Raw genomic sequence first — 17,347 nt, 5'->3', positions numbered from 1 at the left:
TGGTGGACGACTTTGTCGACACTACCAACGAGACTTCCAGTTGTGCATGGCGTTGTTTGAATGTGATTCACCAGTCACGTCGAATGAGAGTGTCCGCACGTTCCAACACTGCAGGAGTCACAGTCCTGTGCGGCCGGCCGGCACACGGGAGATCGGACAGGTCTGTGCGACCTTGTTGCGATGATGACAGACGCCTTGCCCAACAACTCACCGTGCTTTTGTCCACTGCAGCGCCTACATTCTCCAAGCCCCTATGAATATCTGTGATGCTCTGGTTTTCCGCCAAAAGAAACTCCATGACATCTCTCTGCTGGGAACGCACTTTACAGACGCAATTTTGAAAGCTACGTGAAACGTCGCCACCTATCGGAATTTCATAAAATTACAAGAGCTGAAGCGGGAATAGTCCACGATGTCCCACAACAAATTCAGCATTTTCTGAACCGAAACTGGCCGAAAAACATGTGGCCGAGCGGTTCTAGGCCCTTCAGTCTGGAACCGCGCGACCGCTACGGTCGCAGGTTCGAATCCTGCCTCGGGCATGGATGTGTGTGATGTCCTTAGGTTAGTTAGGTTTAAGTAGTTCTAAGTTCTAGGCGACTGATGACCTCAGATGTTAAGTCCCATAGTGCTCAGAGCCATTTTTTTGCATTACTTATTCAACGCCCCTCGAAGTTGTTCACTGCCGCAGTATTCAGATTAAAGTCCTAGAACTCATGTATCTCTTAGAAACCAGTCGCCTGACACCATTCTAGGAACTGAGAGTTGCTTGAATTGGGAAACAGAGGACAGGAAAATTTTCCACAGCATGTGGAGCGTATATCAGATGGATACATTAGATTCCCCAGGAAGAGGACTGTTTATACCTACAGGCAGAAATGTTACGTCTAACCAGGTCCAAAATATTGTCGATTGCGAATTATTATCAACAAGGGTAGCAGTGGTCGGCGGGTTAGACTAGGACTCGAATGTGCCTACCGGTCACCAGAATTCGACACATCAGCCTAAATTCGACAGCACGAACATATCTCAAGCTTAAGATAGTAGTAGGTTGTGACTTCAGCCTGCCTAGTATCGGCTTGGAAAGTGATGCATATTTCATCGGCGGTAAGGACGAACTTCCTTGTGAAGTAACACTGAATATATTGTCTCGAACAATAAATCTCACAACTCAGATGCGAAAGGAATACTTTAGACCTCCTGGCTATCTATGGAACCGATCTTTTCGAGAGTGTCGCCAGTGAGGGAGGGATTATCCATTATAACGGTGATCACTAAAGGCAAAAACGTCATGAAGAAAAGTTTCTTTGGTGGAGGTGATGGAGACAAACTTGTAGGAAAGTTCAGAGAAATAAGAAACCGCGGTCTAGACAAATACGTTCCGAAAAAAAGGCGCAAAAATCAATCTCATTTTACAGCTACCATTCGGATAATGTCTCGAAATCAGAGACTAATTCACGGTAGTCTCCTAGGGTTTGCTGCCAGATACTAAAATCAACCAGACAAGATATTTCGGCGATCAGGACAAACGCTGCTGCTGCTGCTGAGTCCCGCTGAAAACTGATGCCAGGGCTAGAAACCGTCGTTCAATATACGAGTAAATCCCAGAACTGTACACAGTGCATGCGCCGCCCACCACAGATGCTGCCCAAAAACAGATCTTGTCTCACCGCGCCTGGTAGAACGCCGGCGCCAACGACGTATCGTATTCAGAGACTATCCTTAAATATGCAGGGCGACCGTACCAAAGAATGTTGTGTTCGATTAAAGACAGTAGAGCGTTTCACGAGCTACTGATAGGAAACTTTTTGTCTATATGAGTCAAACTGTCTGCCAATCTAATTTCAGTTGCCTCTTTATAAACACTGTTCCAAAAACTGGACGTACTATTAAGTATTGGGATCTTGTCAGATTTCATTCCGTGCCTTTCGTTTAAACAATGTTTTGCCGCCGGCGGATTTTTTGGGTGTTATAGGCTAGTGTGACGGCAACTGCCCTGAACTTTGCGAACCGACAAGTAGATTTAAGCCTTAACAAACTAACATGGGATTTCGTATATTCCAGGCTTCTTGAATCCAAAATCACTCTTGACAGCGCATCGTAGTGACCTAATCTTGGCAGGTGGATGGAACAAATTGTTAAATCTTCTTAAGTTTTTCCAGGCTTTAAGGACATTTCCCCTGCATTAGGAATGAAGACCACACAGAAGTTCTTATCTTTCACCGAAAGTTTACCGCCTGAACAGTAAGTAAGGTACGGGCAGATTTAAATTTTCGTTAAACATTGCTTGGATATGTCAGTTGGTTAGAGCTCGAGTTTGTGTTCGGCTATCGGTTCGGCAGACGGTTCCACCGTGTTAGGGAGGTTTACTACCGAGCACTCACTGCAAATACGTGACATTTCAGATACATGACGGATATTAGGTGACTGCAAATTGTGCTGTGGTGCGCGATACAGTTATTCCGGCAAAGGAAACGGACCGTGCAGTGGCGCCGAGGAGTGGAGCGCAGCTGGTCGGCTCTTCCCGCGCCGCCCTTAACCCCGTTTGCGACCAGACCAGCAGACCAGTCCCGCGGAGACGGCCGTCGCTGCCTCGTCCGTAGCTGGCGTTTGGACGGCACCTCGCAACCCGCCTTTCGCCGCCATTTAGCCTCCTAGATACAAAATTGCATTTGGCGCTCGCTAGATCCACCAAAAATGTGGTCAGACGGGAGATGTTTCGATGTCACCGTGTCCTGTCGTACGGGAAGTAGTTAACTGATTTCTTGCAAAGCGAAAAAATATTGAGGGAAACCTGTCCAAATGACCATACTGAGTTGATGTGGTGGATGCCAGCTTCTTTCACGCAGATTCCAGTTGGCGTTCGTGTGTTTGTGGTAAACGCTACAACCTAGAGTTCCATAACGATTTTATAAACCAACATATCCTCCAGTTTCAACTTCCGTCTTGGACTTTATGCTGGGATGAGGACAGCTAATGTTCCTGACACAAGTTAACAGCAACCCCTTGATCAGATCAGACAATAAGGTGTCCGGCATGTTCCCAAATACAATTTGGTTCCTAAGCTGCCGTCCTCAGTCATGCCCACAAAATTTTCCATTAATGAGCTGGGGATAGTGGGGTCCTTAGGACGCTAGCAACTCCGTTACCGACGCTGGCAGACTGCGAAAAGAAACTGAACATCTGAAGTCTGTGTTCAAACAAAATTGCCATTCTGATAGGCACATTTGAAGCGCCTTGGAGTCTGGACTATCACCGGAAGCACAGGAAGGATGATGTAAAACTGTTCCTTTCGTTTCTTATTCGGGGGGCGTATCCTCCGAAACTGGGAGAAGATTTATCACCAAGACTTTGTTCGGTCTGTCATCCAAGACTAGAGCAGTCTCTGTTAAGAATAATTTGGGACCCAGGAAGCCCGGTGCCTACAAGAAAAACTGGACCGTTTCAGGTTATGTGTGTAGAACATAGCAGCAACGAAAAATTTCAACAATCGGACAAAACCAGCCGAGGCCGAGCACTGTTTAACTGAGGGGCACTATTTGAAATATGGCGATACACACACACACATGCGCACACACACACACACACACACACACACACACACACACACACTCACTCACTCACTGCGCAACACAGTAAAGATAACTTTTTGAAACGCCTTAATTGTCTCCCATAGCGAAGTAAGAGTTTGAAATTTGGTTCAAAGGAACGTAACACCTTCCTCTGTAATGATGTAAAAGCGTGGCGCCCTGCGAAGTCACTGTCGGGCTTGGCGACGCTTCAAACAGGAAGGTCTTGAGACATGCGAAAAAAAGGCAATAGCCCAGAAGTTGATTTAGCGTGTAGTATGGCTTATTGATGTCACAATAGCAGTACATTTTATCAAAACTCTGCCCAACACCACTTTGGACGTGTCATACGATGGGTCGTCACACCCTCTTCTATTCGCAATTCGCCCCTTCTTTTGACACCTCTGCCCAGCGTTGAAATTACGCGGTTTTCTTATGAGTGGATGAGGAAAACATTTCAGATACACCGCAGCTCAGAATCGACACGAAAAGCCCTTAGGAGGTGGCAAAAAGGTTATCAGTGAAATCACGTCTTCTCTTGGGGAGTTGATTCCCACACATTTAGAGGTCGAAAACGACAGTTCGCAATGCGATGAGCAACAGGACGAGGCTCTTGACAACATCTGACGCTACTGACAACCCAGGTGTTTGAATACCTCTCTAAGGGCAATGTAGAACTGCATCCCCATTCAGTGTGTTACGACTCATTTGGAGTGCAGCGCGACCGCAATTTTTGTTTTGGTATACAGGTTGGATCGTTACGGACGTTTCAAAACCATTCGACGAAATTTGAGTGTGATCCGAAGCAGCAAAGGACGCTTATGCTCTTTCAACCCTCATGTCTGGCGTCCTCCTGTGGCGTGATTATGGGTGAAAGGGTGGGCGAGGGGGCGCATCGACACATTCGCGAATTAAATGGCAAAGGGTACCGTAATAAGTCCATTTCGGCAACACCTCGGTGGTACCCCGCCCACTTTAACTGAGAATTTTAAAAATGTCCCTTTAGAAAGACAGTCTGTGAAGTTGTCCTAAGCGGGTGTAGGCAGGCAACTCCTTGACACCCCTCTGAATTTAGATACCTGTCCGTATTATGACAGATACTTCCCCTGTCACATAATAACTGAAACATTCTTACGCTTCGCAAGCTATTTCAACACTTCAACAGTTTTGTTTAATCCGATTACTTAATCTTTAATAACCATATACGAAGGACATTCTTATGTATTTTAATGGGCAAGCATTTGTGAAACTGCATTCTGTTTTGTCGGGAAACTGTTTTATTGCTTTTGATAATATATCATCTGAGTTGTGTGGCAGCTTCTCTACAGCGAAAGTCTATACCGGTGAGAGAAAAAAATTTCACTTTGTAGTAAAGATATACGAAGTCTTCCTGCAAAATGACATGTCTTCTATTACTTATTAGCCATTCCTTGCTCCTTAAAAGAAACGTAAGTCTTCGCTAAATGTCTCTAGGTTACAAGAGAAGAGTAATTAAGTGGTGTCATAATGTGATGCCTCGGATGGGCATTGGGAAACCTAAGGAATGAAAAATGCTGTATCCTCTTTACGTTATTGGTGCACTTTCTAGCGGTACATATGCTGCTATTAGTAAAATTCGTCTTACAAATACAAACAATGGTATTCACGTTCATTGGATACCGTGTCCACAGTGTAGTTTACTGACTACATGGCGTGCTTCTATCGCATTATAAAACAAAAAAAGGAGGAGTGTCACGACTGTATGCGTGAGACAGTGGTGCAGCCCTGATAAAGCTGGCGTAGCGTGGCTCTTCAGTGCAGTGGCTGTGATGGCCATGGCCGGCCGGGGTGGCCGAGCAGTTCTAGGCGCTACAGTCTGGAACCGTGCGACCACTACGGTCGCTGGTTCGAATCCTGCCTCGGGCATGGATGTGTGTGACGTCCTTAGGTTAGTTAGGTTTAAGTAGTTCTAAGTTCTGGGGGACTGATGACCTCAGAAGTTAAGTCTCATAGTGCTCAGAGCCATGTGATGGCCATTAATCTATTATTACCTTGTATTTTCAAAATAAAACTAATAAAGAGTAACTACAATTGTTATTGGCTTACCAGTTACGAAATAATTATCTGTTGTTCTCTGAACTCCCTATTAGCGGTTGATCAATAAAGCATTACTAGTCCTGCACATTCTATTTGTTTTTCTATAACACGCGTCTCAATGCCAGTAACGCACCTTATTGCATGGGAAGCTGTTCCTCCCAGGTTATGCGCCATTCTCCAATTCCGTGTCAGTTTTTTCTCTGGGAAAACAGCAGATTTGACAACTGGCATTACAACTGTTTACTCACTGTTAATTTTTTTCTAACCACAAGACTAACCACAAGAAAAGCGGCACCGTATGGGCCGCAAGTGGGATATACACTAAGGTGACGAAAGTCATGGGACAGTGATGTGCAAATATGCAGATGGCGGTAGTATCGCGTACACAAGACGTGAAACGGCAGTGCATTGCAAACAGGTGATTCATGTGAAAAGGTTACCGACATGATTACGGCCACACAACGGGAAATAACAGCCTGTAAATCCGGAATGGTAGTTGGAGCTAGACGCATGGTGGAGCTAGACGCATGGGAGATTCCATTTCGGAAATGGTTAGGGAATTCAATTCAATATATATATATATATATATGTGTGTGTGTGTGTGTGTGTGTCAAGAGTATTCCGAGACTACAAAGTTTCAGGCATTGGCTCTCACCACAGTCAACGCCTTTACTTACCGACCGAGAGCAGCGGCGCCTTGCTTAGGGTGTGACAGTGCTGACAGATAAGCAACATTGCGCGAAATAACAACAGAAATCAATGTGGGACGTACGACGAACGTATCCGTTAGGACAGTGTGGCGTTAATGGGCTGTGGCAGCAGACGACCGACGTGAGTTCTTTTGCTACCAGCGCGACATCGCCTGCAGCGCCGATCTTGGGCTCGTGGCCATATCGTTTGAACGACTGGAAAACCGTGGGCTGGTCGGGTGAGACCCAATTTCATTTCTCAAGAGCTGATGGTAGTTTTCAAGAATGGCGCAGACACTACGAAGTCATGGAGCAATGGTGTTAGGTTAGGTTAGTGTTGTTTAACGTCCCGTCGACAACGAGGTCATTAGAGACGGAGCACAAGCTCGGGTTAGGGAAGGATGGGGAAGGAAATCGGCCGTGCCCTTTCAAAGGAACCATCCCGGCATTTGCCTGAAGTGATTTAGGGAAATCACGGAAAACCTAAATCAGGATGGCTGGAGACGGGATTGAACCGTCGTCCTCCCGAATGAGAGTCCAGTGTAGCAATGGTGTCAAAAAGGCTTTGTGCAAGCTAGTGGTGAGAACATAATGGTGTGAGCTGTTTTTACATGGAATGCAATGTGTCCTCTGATTTAACTAAACCGATCATTGGCTAAAATGGTTCGGCTACTTGAAGGCCATTTGCAGCCATTCAACGATGGAATTTTTATGGATTTCAATGTGCCACGTCACTGGGTCACAACAGTTCGCGATTGGTTTGAAGAATGTTCTGGACAAGTTGAGCGAATGATTTGCCCAACCAGATCGCAGGAAATGTATACCATCAATCATTTTGGTATATATTCACGAGGTCTATTCGTACACAACATTTTGCACCGGCAACACTTTCGCAATTATGGGCGGCTATAAAGGCAACATATCTCCGCATGGGACTTCAGATTACTTGTTGAGTCCGTGCCGCGTCGAATTGCTGCACTACGCTGGGCAAAAATAGGTCCAACACGGTATTAGGAGGTATCCCGCGACATTATTTCATCACCATATACTTTCAAGTAGTATCTAAGACTGTTTCGGTAAACTGAATTGTTCAAAAGAAAAACTGGAAGAGGGTGTAAGAGAAAGCGAAAGAAACGTCAGCTATTGTTCGTAACATGACGCAACAGTCCTCGAGGAAAAGGAAATCCCAAGCTGGTCATGCACTTGCAAAACTTAAAATAAATACGTTTTTGCGCCAGGAACCCCGTACTGGTGGTGGTGGTTAGTGTTTAACGTCCCGTCGACAACGAGGTCATTAGAGACGGAGCACAAGCTCGGGGTAGGGAAGGATTGGGAAGGAAATCGGCCGTGCCCTTTCAAAGGAACCATCCCGGCATGTGCCTGAAACGATTTAGGGAAATCACGGAAAACCTAAATCAGGATGGCTGGAGACGGGATTGAACCGTCGTCCTCCCGAATGCGAGGCCAGTCTGCTAACCACTGCGCCAAAACCCCGTACTGACTACAACTCTTGCAGAAGTGTACATTCTGACCATGTTGTTGTTGTTGTTGTGGTCTTCAGTCCAGAGACTGGTTTGATGCAGCTCTTCATACTACTCTATCCTGTGCAAGCTTCTTCATCTCCCAGTACCTACTGCAAACTACATCCTTCTGAATCTGTTTAGTGTATTCATCTCTTGGTCTCCCTCTACGATTTTTACCCTCCACGCTGCCCTCCAATACTAAATTGGTGATCCCTTGATGCCTCAGAACATGCCCTACCAACCTATCCCTTCTTCTAGTCAAGTTGTGCCACAAATTTCTCTTCTCCCCAATTCTATTCAATACCTGCTCGTTAGTTATGTGATCTACCCATCTAATCTTCAGCATTCTTCTGTAGCATCACATTTCGAAAGCTTCTATTCTCTTCTTGTCTAAACTATTTATCGTCCACGTTTCACTTCCATACATGGCTACACTCCATACAAATACTTTCAGAAACGACTTCCTGTCACTTAAATCTATACTCGATGTTAACAAATTTCTCGTCTTCAGAAACGGTTGCCTTGCCATTGCCAGTCTATACTTTATATCCTCTCTACTTCGACCATCATCAGTTGTTTTGCTCCCCAAATAGCAAAACTCTTTTACTAATTTAAGCTTCTCATTTCCTAATCTAATTCCCGCAGCATCGCCCGATTTAATTCGACTACATTATTCCATTATCCTCGTTTTGCTTTTGATGATGTTCATCTTACATCCTCCTTTCAACACACTGTCCATTTCGTTCAGCGGTCTTCCAGGTCCTTTGCTGTCTCTGACAGAATTACAATTTCATCGTCGAACCTCAAAGTTTTTATTTCTTTTTCATGGATTTTAATTCCTACTCCGAATTTCTGACCATATACCACACTAAAAGTTTTTCAAACGAAATTGTCACTGGAGAATTCGTTGAAGTAAGATTACTGACAGAAACGAAAAACTTATTCGACGCTTGTGAGCACGCTCGCCAGCATTTACGTAAGGAATTTTCGCTGGTTATACCAGTACGGCTCACTATGTCGTATGTGTTCCTAACCAACTTATCCTGCTGTTATTCAGACATTTCACAGATTATGCACCGCGGCATCGTTGCGTGATCCTGCTTCACTTGATAAATGGAGTTGATTCTACTCCTGCATTTTCCTTTCCCAGCCGTTATTCATAAGCGACTGTGATGACATAATGTGAATTTCTTGTGGCTCTAACTGTTCCTTTACGGGACTTGTAATTTCGAACCTCTCTGGTACTTTGCGCACCAACTTGGGTCAACTCGTGCATACAACTGAGAGCAACGTACGGAGAAGTCACTTTTTCTTGGTCAGTCACGACGATACTACACGAGTGCCATAAACTTTCACCATCCATCACCTTCGCTATCGACAAAACGGCTTTTCCTCTTCTCAGTGCACATTTACTCTCTTTAACGCACACTCCAGACAGCAGTTTTGCCTACAATCACGTAACGACATCAGAGGGTCATCGCATTATTCTCAAACGTATCTTAACAGGATTTGCAAATGCCTTTCATTGAACTTTTTTTTTTCCTTTTTGGCTTCTACAAAGGCAGCGCTCATTCAGCTTGCTACCAGAATTTCATTCAGGAGATTCTGGGTAAAGGCACATATCAGTCCTGTTTTCAAAAAGAATCGTTACAAGTATGTAGTTAACTGAGGACATGTATCGCCGACGTTGTAGTATTGTGGACTACATCTTGTGTACGACTTTTTTGTAGAGTAAAAAATCTTCTATTCTGAAAATCTGCTGAATCTTCAATCACGAGGTCCAAAAAGTAGCAGATAGCGGCGCCTGTCCTGATCGTGCTATAATGTATTCAAGAGAATTCTGAACTGTCACCTAGTGAACTGAATACAAATTTTCAGAATATCGGACCAGCCTTATGACTGGATCTTAGCTTTGTAGCGGTTAGAAGACAACTTAGGGTGCAGCCTAAGGAGTGTTACACAACAGTTGTTTATAAATGATATGGTAGGTTCGATTATACTGTTGGTGATAAGCAGGTCTCAACTGTAACAACTATAAAATCGAGGACTATGGGAGTGGAACGACCTTACATGAAAGGACCGCATGAGACTAGTCGCAGGAAAAAGCAGTGTTAACTGAGAGCGCTGGAATAACGTTATAGAAATATCACTCTCTTACAAAAGAGGTAGCTTAGGAATCTCTCTTTTGATCGGCTGTTGAGTACTGTAGGATCCATACCACCTGAGATTGATAGAGAAGGTCCAAACAAGAGCTGCACGTTGCGTCACGCTTTCAATTAGCAGCCCCGAGAACGATAAAGATGAAGACTAACAAGGGGTGTAATGCACCATGCAGAAGTTTACTTTTAAAATTCCGAGAGCGTACGTTCCAAGCAGATAAAGCTACATCTTACTTCTTCCCATACACATTTCGCGAAATGACCACGACGGGAAAATAAGGGGAATTAGAGCTCAGTCAGACGATAACCGACTGTCGTCCTTCTGGTGCACCCCTTCCAATGAATCTCGAAAGGGGGGAAATACTGCTATTGCAAATGCCTTCACATCATACCGTATGTGGCTAGCGGGTATTGTTGCTAGATGTCTTGATTTCTGCGGGCGAACCCAATTTTATGGAGTCTCATGACCCAATCCGCGTTACGTTTTGCGTGGGGAGCCAAAGGTCCCGACTTCTGGGCACTGCTAGCAATTCATAACGCACTGACGGGGGAAAAAAATCGCAACACCAAGAAGGAGTTGGGCGACATCAAAGAAAGTTGGTAGGCGAGTTTCTTCATCTTAAAGGTGATGTCCATTCAAATTTCGAGCCAGTTGCATAAGAATGGCGCTAGTAGCTCGACTATGAGCACGCAAATAAGGTTTGCTTTAGATACATGCCCTAACATTCGTGACCGTTAGCTACCTTTTGAGATTGGACGTTGTGAGTTGATATTAGTCAACAATGCCTCAAGGCGAAAAAGATGCCATTAATCATCACCTCACTGTGTTTGAACGATGTCGCGTAATAGGGCTGCGATATTGCAGAAATAATTGGCAGGAATGTAGCCGCTTTACATGATTGCTGGCAGCGATGATCACGGGAATGGACGGTCGCCAGAAGACCGGGCTTTGGACGGCCACATGGCATATCGAGAGGGAAGACCATCGTGTTCGGCGTGTGGCTCTGGCGCATCGTACTGCATCTACAGCAGCAATCCCAGCAGCAGTTGGAGCCACAGTGACACAACGAACTGTTACAAATCAGCCAAACGCCACTGACCCCAAATTATCACAGTTTGCGATTTCAGTGGTGTCGAATGAGAGCTCATCGGAGGGCAGGGTGGAGGTCAGTCGTGTTTTCTGATGAAATGTCGTTCTAATCATCTTGAGGTAGAAGCTCTTTTCTCCGTGTTTTCTTTAACAAAACATATGTTTTTGGATGGGGTCTGTCTGTAGCAAAACAAAATTTTGTGTTTGGGATAAAAAACAAAATTGTGTTTTGCATCCAAAAACATATGCTGAAGAGTTACATATGAAATATGGTTCTCTCACAATGCCTGTGATTGCCACGTGTTGGATCGAAAAGGACTGGGTGAGCGCATGCAACCAACCTGTCTGAGGCCTCGGAACACTGGACCTACACCTGGAGTTATGGTCTGGGATGCGTTTTCGTGTGACAGCAGGAGTTATCTCGTAGTTAGCACAGGCACCATGCCTGCTAATTTGTACGTTTCTGGTGATTCAACCTGTTGTGCTTCCATTCATGTGCAGTATTCCCGGGGGTGTTTCCAACAGGATAACGCTCGCCCACATACCGCTGTTACAGGCCAACATGCTCTACAGTGTGTCAAAATATTGCCTTGGCCTGCTCGACCACCAGATCTGTCTCCAGACGAGCACGTATGGGACTTCATCGGACGACAACCCCAGCATCATCCACAACCAGCATTGATCATCTCTGTGCAACAGCCGTGGAATTCCATCCTACCAACTGACATCCGGCACCTGTAAAACACAATGCATGTACGTTTGCATGCTTGCGTTCAACATAATGGTGGTTACAGCGGTTAGTAATGCATCAGCATTTCAGATTTGCAATGGATTATCTTGGCTTGTATTAACTTGTGATCTTGCAATGTTAATCATTTAGATATGTTACTTAGACAAATGTATTTCCGAAATTTCATTACTACATTAATGTTTTTTGGAATTGCGATTTTTTCCGTCAGTGTATAATGCTCATTCATTTTAAAAACAGTCGAATTTCGGAAATGAGTTTCTGAATACGTTCATGGCGGTAACGAAGGAAATTATAATAAGGTGCGCAGGAGGTCGCAGTCAGACGATGAACTCGTGGGACACCACAACGCAAGCCCGAGCTGTGCGTTTCGGAAATACTAAGTTTCTCGGACTGCACTGCTGTGTTGTTATCACTGCTCCCCTGTTATCGCAAATGTTTCAACATCTCTGCCACCCACCTCTCGTTCACTCACTGGCCGCGTCTTCTATTGGAGTGCCAATTAGCACATCAATTCCACGGGTTGACCACCCTCTGCGCCCACCGACCGGTTTGCTTAGTGCTTTCGGTTGTAGTGAAAAACAAAACGCGAGAGGCAGGTGACACCTACATATATTCATAGCACCCGCCAACTTTTTCAATCTACTTAATCAGTGTAAATACGACTGATAAGTAATTTATAGAATATGAGCCTATTTCGAAACACAGTAAATACAGTTTCAGTGAAGTTACACGTTAATTACGCATACGAAATAACCACAGTAACAAGCCTACACGTCTGCTACAGTGAGTTAAAAACCGGTTTCCATGAGCGCATACCCATTTCCCACTGATAGTTGTATTTCTTTTGCGCGTGTGTTCAAAGCGACCTAAAATGTCTAAGGTTGTGCAGTGAGAAAAGCTCCCATGCGTCCGAAGCCTAACTATTGATTTTATCTGTTAGGAGATGATTGTTCATGTTTACAGGTCATTCTGACATGCAGACGCATGTCGAAAACTTTCTGCAACCAGCCTGAAGTTAATGCTTCTGATGAACAGGTCAGTACTTTTAAGTACAGTTGTATGAATGTTCTAACTTTATTCGGAATGTAAGGAAATATTTATCTAATGATTGAAAATTTACGTCAGTTTTTCTTTCTTTATGTACCGATTCTTACGTCGTTGTTCCACCGATTTATATGGGTCCAATACCTACGTCTCGATTTTCTACGAACTAGACCGGGCAACACTACTTGCGGAGTACACATATCATTGACTTAATAATCTCAGGAATCTCAGTGCGACGATTTTCTATCACTACACGGTACTCTTTTTATAGAGCGTTTTAAAAACTGTCTGATACCGATTACTCAGAAAGATTGTGACAAATGGTGCTTTGTACGTTGTTTTAATGGATCGACGACGCGGTTACAAGTATCACACTTAGCTTATTCTGCAACAAAAAAGTATTCCTTCTATTTTTTTAAAAATGTACCACAATACACTCTGGTATGACCTTTGCAAATACTTCCTCAGAGATAGGTGTTGAACGGATCACCTGTGGCTGATCATCTCAAATTCACAGTACTTTCAGTAAGTTTTCTGGGCGGACTGCATCACTTTTCCAATAGGTACATTACGGCCATGCCACAATTAGGCGCGGCTGCAGTCCTATTCTTTTGATTGTATGACAGAAGATTTTGGGTACGGTTCCTTATCGTTCGGTTTTAACAACTACTACTCGTAGTAGTTGATACGCAATGACTCGAAAAAAAAGCTGTGAGTCGTCATTGTGACACTAATTTTAGGAATAAAGTACGAGAAATAATAATAAAGTGATTGCTAAATTATTGATATTTAAATAAGTTTTTCCTGCAAGTATTTGACTGGAAGGAACACGGAGACGGGCATAAACATGGGAACACTAAAAACATATTACCATGCCCAGTACGGTGCAGGAAACTCGTTAGAATTCAATACAGCTTCCATTTGTCTCTGGTTGCCTAAATATACTACTTGCATGTTTCTCAATGGAATCTTATACCATTTTTCCAGGAAAATAGTGGCACGTTCAGCTAAAGATGTTCAACCCAGAGCACTTATCTCCAAAGTAGACCACAAAGGCTCTATAATATTGTGATCTGGTGCCTTTAGTAGCCAAGGGAGATGCGAAAGTTCATGCTCGTGCTCACAGCGCCAGTAATAGACGAACTATGTGAACGGGGGCCGTGTGGTCTTGGAACACAGTATCACCATTGGTGAGCCCGCCCGGTTAGCCGTCGGTCTAACGCACGGCTTTCCGGATTGGGAAGGAGCGCCTGGTCCCCAGCACGAATCCGCCCGGCGGACTTGTGTCGAGGTCCGGTTAACCGGCCAGTCTGTGGATGGTTTTAGGCGGTTTCCCATCAATCTGCCTCGGCGAATGCGGGCTGGTTCCCTTTATTCCGTCTCAGCTACACTATGTTGGCAATTGCTGCGCAAACAAATTCTCCACGTACGCGTACACCACCATTGCTTTACCACGCAAACGTAGGGCTTACACTCGTCTGGTGTGAGACGTTGCCTGGGGGGGCGGGGGTCCGCCGGGGACTGAACCGCACAATAACCCTGAAAGAGTGGTTCGGTGTGGGGCGGCGGAGGGGTGAAGTGGACTGCGGTAATCGTCGTGGGGTTTTGGAGTCCGCAGCTCGTGGTCGTGCGGTAGCGTTCTCGCTTTCCACGCCCGGGTTCCCGGGTTCGATTCGCAGCGGGGTCAGGGATTTTCTCTGCATCGTGATGACTGGGTGTTGTGTGCTGTCCTTCGGTTAGTTAGGTTTAAGTAGTTCTAAGTTCTAGGGGACTGATGACCATAGATGTTAAGTCCCATAGTGCTCAGAGCCATTTGAACCATTTTTTTTGGGGGTTTTGGACCACTGCGGCTGCGGCGGGGACGGAGTCTCTCCGTCGTTTCTAGACCCCCGGTTAACATACAATACAATACAGTACAATAAAATCACCATTGGGGAACAAATACGTTTTGGACCACTGCGGCTGCGGCGGGGACGGAGTCTCTCCGTCGTTTCTAGACCACCGATTAACATACAATACAATACAGTACATTACAATCACCATTGGGGAACAAATACGGCTCATGGAATACCACGATATGGGTGCCCAAATCATCAACAAACCCCCCATCATGTTTCACTCTTGGCAGCAAGCAGTAAGCACAGCACAGCAACCTTTATCAACCGAGATGATGCGACAGTTTCAGACAGAGGACTAACCTCCATATCTCCTCTTTACTTCCACAGAATATGTCCTATGACAACAAACGTGGTATATTCGTTGCAAAGACTGTATCAATCACGTATTAATAATCATTCATGTGTATGATTCCAGGCCGCATGCATTAGGAATGGCTTGTTTGTTTTACTCATTTACTAGTAATGTAACACTTTTACTCAGTTTGAAGTTAGTGTGAGAGATTATCTGTTTATCGTTTTAAGTATTCGACTTCATTTACGTATGCCGTAAGCAATAAGAGAATAACACACCGCAAATAAACGTTTTCACCTGTTTAACTAACTAATTAGCAGTTTGGCATTGCGGCTGTGGGCAGCTTAGCTCATAACGCAAAATGAAACGACCATGAGTAGTCACAGTGCAGTGTTGTTTTGCTTACTGTAGCTTTCGAAGCGTGCAGACACCGCCAGTGGTTTTGTTCTTCAGCGGGTGGACAAAGGCGAGGCCCAGAGGCAAAGGAGGCCCTCAAAGATATAAAACCGATAGCATTTAAAACCGAAGGCCGCTCGCAGAAAGGATTTCCTTATGGAGTACAGCTATGAAGTCACTCCTCATGTCTGTTTCACTAACAACACTAGTCAGAAGCCATACTGTTTAAAGGACTGCGGTTTTGTTTTTCATCAGGTTAAACTTGATACAATAATACGCAAGGTCAGAGGTTCGAAGGCTGATATTCGCAAACGGAGAATGTGTGTGTAAAGCAGGCTGCCCCAAACTTTTGAGGTCACAGTTATGCACATGGTATTATAAATTGAGTATTTTGAGATAAGGAACCAATCGGCAGAAACTGATAATTCAGGGGGTTTGATGTCATGAACGAGCAATGCGTGTGAAGTAAATGTTCATAAACTGCTTATATTTCGTAACAAAAACATCCACATCGGTGCTGATGCCGTGTTACAATAACAGACAGTCATGAGGGACGAGCCCCGGTGGAATTCACGACAGTTTACGATTCATAATTGTTGTAGAAGAATATTATTCTTATGATTTAGCGGTCCACGTCGTCTATTGTTCGTTTAAGACGTGATGTCACAGTTATCAGACGGTGCCACTTGTCGGCGGGAAGTTCGGGTTTCTACATAACAGTGCACCTTTTTCCTTCGATATTCTTGTCCATGAACGCCTAAAGAAACTCATCATCTAGTTAGAGTGGGTGGTTCGGTACGATGACCAATGCAATCACCGACTCTCACTCTCACAATTGGTTTCCTTCAAGGATAGAAGGAGATGTTAGTGTATGAACCCCAGTAGAAACTGAAGAGAGGTGGTTAGTAGGTTTCTAGGTATCAGTATTTCTGTAGAACAGACAACAAGTACATTTGGGAAGCTATGGACAAATTGTGTGGACCTCTGTAACGCATGTATTGAGACTGACAGTCGTCACTTTGAATAGTTGTAATGTGCAGCTTGTTTTAATACAAGCTAAATATTGAACTGCCTTCATAAGCTCCTTATCTCACAGTTTACAGTGAAGGACCATAAATTATATATATTTTTTTAAAATTTATGAATCTGGCCAGCTATGGACCGCATACAACTTAAGACTTATGGTGTTTCTTTTTCTTCCCTACTTCCCAGTACTTCTTCATTTTCTCGCCAACTGCTCGTCTCTGCTCATCTGTCCACACTCTCTTGGGTCGAGATTTTGGCTCATCATTCTTCATAGTTAGCGTTTTCTATCAGTAGCCTGAAGTGTGATTCCTGTCACGTATTATTACTTCTGTAACACCTATTTTGTTGGCGTCTTTCTTTACTGCTTCTATCCATCCTACAGTTTTTTCCTAAATTATATATATATATATATATATATATATATATATATATATATATATATAATTTTGACTCTAAACGTTTGAGAGGCCCAGCATACGGCCAAAAGTCACCCGGTAAACACAAGTCATTGGTACGGAGACGCCAGAATTGTAAGGTACAATGCACTTTGAGCTCAGAAGTTCTATTTAGCAGTATTGTTGCGTCTAATTTATGGGGCGGGTTGTCCACTACGTTTCGATGAAAACACGCTTCCATTTTTCTGATGAACGCTGAAAAGTTTTCGCTGGAGTTTTAAGCAAATTGATCTTGTTCGCAGCTGACCCTGTTGTACACCCAAAATATGCTCGGAGGCATTCAGACACAGAGAGGTTTGAGCAAGAGAGCCCAAAAAATCTACCAGATTTCCTTCGAAGCACTTGCCTCGTGGATAGCAACATTGTTATGCCGATAACA

Source organism: Schistocerca serialis, chromosome 2 (genome assembly GCF_023864345.2).
Source record: "Schistocerca serialis cubense isolate TAMUIC-IGC-003099 chromosome 2, iqSchSeri2.2, whole genome shotgun sequence".
Taxonomy (NCBI): Eukaryota; Metazoa; Arthropoda; class Insecta; order Orthoptera; family Acrididae; genus Schistocerca; species Schistocerca serialis.
The sequence above is the reverse complement of the archived record's forward strand: the minus strand, read 5'-3'. Positions refer to the sequence as shown.